Genomic DNA, 6,749 nt, shown 5'->3' on the forward strand with positions numbered 1-6,749 from the left:
AAATTTCTAAATGCAGTAGCTTGTGCTAGCTCCATCTGAAAGTGATGTCTGGAATCATGGGGCCTCACATCCTTTCCCCTTACCCACCCCCTCTCTGGGTTCACTTCCCGCCAGTCCAGCAGCGTCTCCTGTGGTCGCTGTTCTATGTGCAGGATATAGGATGTTTAAGACAGGAATAACTGGCCTATTCCATATTCTTTGACATGAACACATCTCCGTTTCTTACTATGCTTGAAATAAAGAACAGGTTCTGGAGACACCTGCTGCAGTCAGGCAGCTCATCTGGGTGGTGGGGTGGGGTGTAGGTGTGGGTTCTGCAGCTAGAGAGCTGAGTGTGAATCCCAGACCCACCCCAGTGAGCTGGGTGTGATCTTGAGCAAATTACCCAGCCCCTGTCTCATCTGTCAAATGGGAGTCACACTAGCACCAACCCTGCTGCGTTGCTGTGAGGAAGCCAGCAGTTAGCAAGCCACCCACAGCAAGGGCTCAGTCAGTGTTCACTATTTGTATTACCTACAGCCACTGCCGTCTGGGGAACTGTTTGGTGACATACCTATAAAATATTACCAATATTGGCCGGGCGTGGTGGCTCACGTCTGTAATCCCAGCACTTTGGGAGGCTGAGGCGGGCAGATCACTTGAAGTCAGGAGTTGGAGACCAGCCTGGCCAACATGGTGAGACCCCGTCTCTACTAAAAATACAAAAATTAGCCAGGTATGGTGGCACGCACCTGAAATCCCAGCTACTGGGGAGGCTGAGGCAGGAGAATTGCTTGAACCCCAGAGGCAGAGGCTGCAGTGAGCGGAGATTGCGCCACTGCACTCCAGCCTGGGCTACAGAGTGAGACTCCGTCTCAAAAATAAGGAAATACATACATACATACATAAAATATTATCAATATCAAACTGGTGAAAGTTAATTCCTTTTCAAAACTGGACAAGTTTCCTCAAATTGTCATGTGATCCAGTAGTTCCACTTCTGGGGCTATACCCAAAAGAACTGACAGCAGGATCTTGTTTTGTTTTTTTTTTTTTTCAGATGGAATTTCGCTCTCGTTGCCCAGGCTGGAGTGCAGTGGTGTGATCTTGGCCCACTGAAACCTCCGCCTCCTGGGTTCAAGTGATTCTCGTGCCTCAGCCTCCTGAGTAGCTGGGATTGCAGGCACGCATCACCATGCCCAGCTAATTTTTTGTATTTTTAGTAGAGACGGGTTTTCACCATGTTGGCCAGACTGGCCTTGAACTCCTGACCTCAGGTGATCCGCCGCCTCAGCCTCCCAAAATGCTGGGATTACAGGCGTGAGCCACCACACTCAGCCAACAGCAAGGTCTTGAAGAGACATTTGTACAGCCATGTTCACAGCAGCACTGTTCACAATGGCCAAACGGCGGAAACAGCCCGAGGGTCCGTCCAGGGATAGAAGGATCAACAAAATGTGGTTATCCTTCCACAAATGGAATATTATTCAGCCATGAAGAGGAAGGAAATTCTGGCACAGGTCACAACACGGATGAACGCTGAAGACAGTGTGCTCAGTGAGAGAGCCAGGCACAAAAGACAAGCATTTGTATGTTTCCACTTATATGAGGTCCCTAGAGGAGTCAAATTCCTAGCAACAGAAAGTAGTAGGATGGTGGGTGCCAGGGGCTGGAGGAGGGTGCCCGGGGCTGGAGGAGGGTGCCCGGGGCTGGAGGAGGGAGGAGTAGGTGGGTGCCAGGGGCTGGAGGAGGGTGCCAGGGGCTGGAGGAGGGAGGAGTAGGTGGGTGCCAGGGGCTGGAGGAGGGAGGAGTAGGAAGTGAGTGTTTAATGGGGACAGAGCAGGTCGGGCGCTGTGACTCATGCCTGTAATCCCAGCACTTTGGGAGGCCAAGGTGGGCGGATCACCTGAGGTCAGGAGTTCGAGACCAGCCTGACTAACATGGAGAAACCCCATCTCTACTAAAAACACAAAATTAGCCAGACTTGGTAGCTACAGGCTACAGTTTTGGAGGTGGCTGATGGTGGTTGCAGTGAATAGTTATTACTGCAGGGGCTTCTTGTTTCTTTGTGACTTTCTATAAGAAAGGCGTGGTTTGAGGCCAGGCACGGTGGCTCATGTCTGTAATGTCAGCACTTTGGGAGGCTGAGGCAGGCAGATCACCTGAGGTTAGGAGTTCGAGACTAGCTTGGCCAGCATGGTGAAACCCTGTCTGTACTAAAAATACAAAAATCAGCCAGGCATAGTAGCACGCGTCTGTGGTCCCAGCTACTTGGGAGGCTGAGGCAGGAGAATCTCATGAACCTAGGAGGCAGAGGTTGCAGCGAGCCGAGATCACGCCACTGCACTCCAGCCTGGGTGACAGAGCGAGACTCTGTCTCAAAAAGAAGAAAGGAAAGGAAAGAAAAGGAGAGGAGAGAGGAGGGGAGGGGAGGGGGGAGGGGAGGTGGAAGAGGAGGGGAGGGGAGGGGGGAAGAGAGAAGGAAGGAAGGGAGGGAGGGAGGGAAGAAGGAAAGGAAAGGAAAGGAAAGGAAAGGGAAGAAAGGGAAAGAAAGAAAGGAAGGAAGGAAGGAGGAGGAGGAAAGTGAGGGAGGGAGGGAAAGAAAGGAGGGAGGGAGGGAAAGAAGGGAAAGAAGGAAAGAGAAAAAGGAAGGAAGGAAGGAGAGAAGAGAAGAGAAGAGAAGAGAAAAAAGAAAAGGGAAGGGAGGGGAGGGCAGGGGAGGGCAGGGCGGCTTGAACACTTGTTTTTATTTTTATTTATTTATTTTTTTTTTTTTTTGAGACGGAGTCTCGCTCTGTCGCCCAGGCTGGAGTGCAGTGGCCGGATCTCAGCTCACTGCAAGCTCCGCCTCCCGGGTTTACGCCATTCTCCTGCCTCAGCCTCCCGAGTAGCTGGGACTACAGGCGCCTGCCACCTCGCCCGGCTAGTTTTTTGTATTTTTTTAGTAGAGACGGGGTTTCACCGTGTTAGCCAGGATGGTCTCGATCTCCTGACCTCGTGATCCACCCGCCTCGGCCTCCCAAAGTGCTGGGATTACAGGCTTGAGCCACCGCGCCCGGCCTGAACACTTGTTTTTAACTGGCCAGGTGTGGTGGTGCACACCTGTAGTTCCAGCTACCCAGGAGGCTGAGGAGGGAGGATCCTTTGAGCCTGAGGGATGGAGGTTGCAGTGAACCAAGACTGCACCACTGCACTCCAGCCTGGGTGACAGCGAGACTCTGTCTCAAAAAAAAAAAAAAAAAAAAAAAAGAAGAAAAGAAAAAGAAAAAAGAAAGAAAAACTAAAACTAAACAAGGAACAGAGAGTGTGGTGCCCAGTGCTTCTGGGTCCAGTGGAGTAGGAAGGTCCCTGACCACCGAAGGAGCTCACGGTGATGTTTGTTGAGCATTTCTTTGTGCAGAGCGCTGGACCAGGCACAACCTGGGCAATTCCCCTAACCCCCTTCCTAGGAAGGGCCTTGTGACAGAGGCTCTGGGACTTTTCACATCTTACACGTGAAGAAACTGAACGGCACAGAGGTTCTGGTGAGTCTCACCCCTGGCTGCACTTTATTTTTATTTATTTTGTTTTAGAGATGGGGTCTTGCTCTGTCACCCAGGCTGGAGTGCAGTGGCACAATCATAGCTCACCATTAACCTCCAATTCCCGGGCTCAAGCAGTCCTCTCGCTTCAGCCTCCCGAGTAGCTGGGACCACAGGTGTGTACCACCAGGCCTAGCTATTTTTGTTTTTTTTGTTTTTTTTTTGTAGAGATGGGGCCTTCCTGTGTTGTCCAGGCTTGTCTCAAACTCCTAGCCACAAGCAGTCCTCCCTCCTGGACCACCTAAAGTGCTGGGATCACAGGCATGGGCCACCGCACCAGGCTCCTGACGACGCTTTAGAATCCCTTGGTGTGTTTGTTCAGGACAGGGTACGTTCTGCAACCATAACGAATAAGCCCTAGCCCTTGGGGGCTTTACTCTGTAAGATTTTATCATTTGCTCACAAAAATAAAACTGGCTCTCATTAGACAACCGTGGAATAATGTGAAATGTACTGGGTCTCTGTCCCCTGTTCCTGGCATGGAACACCTAAAACCCTTGGAATTTCCAGAGTCATAGGATTGTCTTTTGTGATTCATACTGTGACCTTTTGATCACAGCTGAGTTTATGCTAATGAGATAAATTAGGGTAGAGCCCCCCAATAGCCTCAGATTGGGAAGGGTCTGCAGTCACCAGAAAGACCAAAGGACTCCAGGGCTGGAACTTTCAGCGCCTCCTGCTAGCCTCCAGGAAGGAGGGAGGTGGTGACTAGAGATTAAGCTCTACAAAAACTTTTTTTTGGCTGGGCACATGGCTCAAGCCTGTAACCCCAGCACTTTGGGAGGCTGAGGTAGGTGGGTCACCTGAGGTCAGCCTGGACAACATGGTGAAACCCCATCCCTACTAATAATGCAAAAAAATTAGCTGGGCGTGGTGGCGGGTGCCTATAATCCCAGCTACTCGAGAGGCTGAGGCAGGAGAATCACTTGAACCCGGGAGGCAGAGGTTGCAATGAGCAAAGACCACGTCATTGCACTCCAGCCTGGGCAACAGAGCGAGACCCTGTCTCATTTTTTATTTTTTTTTTAATTTTTGTCATCCAGGCCCACCACCTCACCTGGCTAATTTTAAAATTTTTTTGTAGAGAAGAAATCTCTCTATGTTGCCCAGGCTGGTTTGGAACTCCTGAACTCAAGCAATCTTCCCACCTTGGCCTTCCAAAGTGCTGGGATTGCAGGCATGAGCCCCTGCCCTCAGCACTACAAAAAATCTTGAACAACTAGATCTTTATGAGCTTCCAGGATGCTGAACAGGTGGAGATGCTGGGCAGGTGGCAAGCCCAGAGAGGAGATGGAAGCTCCGTCCCAGCCCCGCCCCAGTACACCCTGCCCTGTGCATCTCTTCCATGTGCCTGTTACTGAGTTTGGGTCCTTTATAATAAATCGGTGAAGTGTTGCCAAGTTCTGTGAGCTGCTCTAGCAAATAACGGACCATTAGGAGAGTGTCATGAGAACCCCCAATTGACAGGCAATGGGTTCGAAGTGCCGGAGGCCTGAGCTTGGACCTGGGATTGGGATCCGAACTGGGGGCAGTCTGTGGGATTGGATGCTTAACCTGTGGGGTCTGTACCAACGCCAGGTCGACAGGGGCAGCATTGGATTAAACTGTAGGACTGCCCAGCTGGTATTTGGAGAACTGCTTGGTGCAGGAAAAAACACCCACATCTGGTGTCAGAAGTAGAAAAACACTGTGTGTTTTCCCCGAATTGGTGTCAGAATTGTGACAGGAAAGTAAAACCTGGAGACCCCAAACCTGCTATGCCAAAGGGAAGGGCTAAGCTGGGAAGCCAAGTGACACAAAACCTGACTTTCCTTTTGTTCCTAAACACAGAGCAACAAGGTAAGAGGCTACTCGTGGAGAGACACCATCCTGACAATGTCAATTAACAGCTTATCTTCACAGGTGTGGAGCAAGAGGAGACTAGAAATGGGTCCCCCGGCTGGGCGCAGCGGCTCACGCCTGTAATCCCAGCTCTTTGGGAGGCTGAGGCGGGCGGATCACCTGAGGTTGAGAGTTCGAAACCAGCCTGACTAACATGGAGAAACCCCATCTCTACCAAAAATACAAAATTAGCCAGGCATGGTGGCGCTGGCCTGTAGTCCCAGCTACTCGGGAGGCTGAGGCAGGAGAATCGCTTGAACCCGGGAGGCGGAGGTTGCGGTGAGCCGAGATTGTGCCATTGTACTCCAGCCTGGGCAACAAGAGTGAAACTCTGTCCTAAAGAAAGAAAGGAGGGAGGGAGAGAGGGAAGGAGGAAGGGAACAAGGAAAGAAGGAAAGAAGGAAAGAAGGAAATGGTACCTGCCATCACCACCCACCTCAATGCATATTTGACTTCTTTCTCCTCCCCATATTTATCTTACGTAAAGTGTAGTTTTATTGAGCTGTAGAAGAATACATAATGGACCATTCCTCTACCTCCTTTTCACATACAACCTGTGGATTCCATAAGTGCTAACCAAAACCTCAAAAGAATGTGACTATGCCCTCCCTCTTTTTTTGTTTTGTTTTGTTTTTTGTTTTATTTTGTTTTGTTTTGTTTTGTTTTTGAGACGGTGGCTCTGTGGGCCAGGCTGGAGGGCAGTGGCGTGATCTCGGCTCACTGCAAGCTCCGCCTCCCGGGTTCAAGTGATTCTCCTGCCTCAGCCTCCGGAGTAGCTGGGACTACAGGTGCCCACCACCACACCCAGCTAATTTTTGTATTTTTAGTAGAAATGGGGCTTCACCATGTTGGCCAGGCTGGTCTCAAACTCCCAACCTCAAATGATCTGCCCACCTTGGCCTCCCAAAGTGTTGGGATTACAGACGTGAGGCACCGTGCCCAGCCATGCCCTTTTTCTTTTTAATTTTTAAAATTTTTTTGTAGAGATGGGGGTTTGTTTTGTTGCCCAGGTCGGTCTTGAACTCCTGGCCTCAAGCAATCCTCCTACCTCAGCCTCCCAACGTGTTGGAATTACAGGTGTCAGCCACCACGCCCAGCCTTATAGCTCACATTTTGATGAAAAGAGCCACATTTCACCTCATTTTAAGGCCAGAGCCCCACCCCAAAGCAGGTTTACCCATCGCACGTGCACTCAACCCCCATCAGGAACAGATACATCTTTTCCTCCAAACCTGCTGAAGACATGTGACTCTGCTGTGTGATACGGGCCCTGTGAGGCATGAACGCCACCTGCCCTTTCCCTCTTGG

Source organism: Chlorocebus sabaeus, chromosome 1 (genome assembly GCF_047675955.1).
Source record: "Chlorocebus sabaeus isolate Y175 chromosome 1, mChlSab1.0.hap1, whole genome shotgun sequence".
Taxonomy (NCBI): Eukaryota; Metazoa; Chordata; class Mammalia; order Primates; family Cercopithecidae; genus Chlorocebus; species Chlorocebus sabaeus.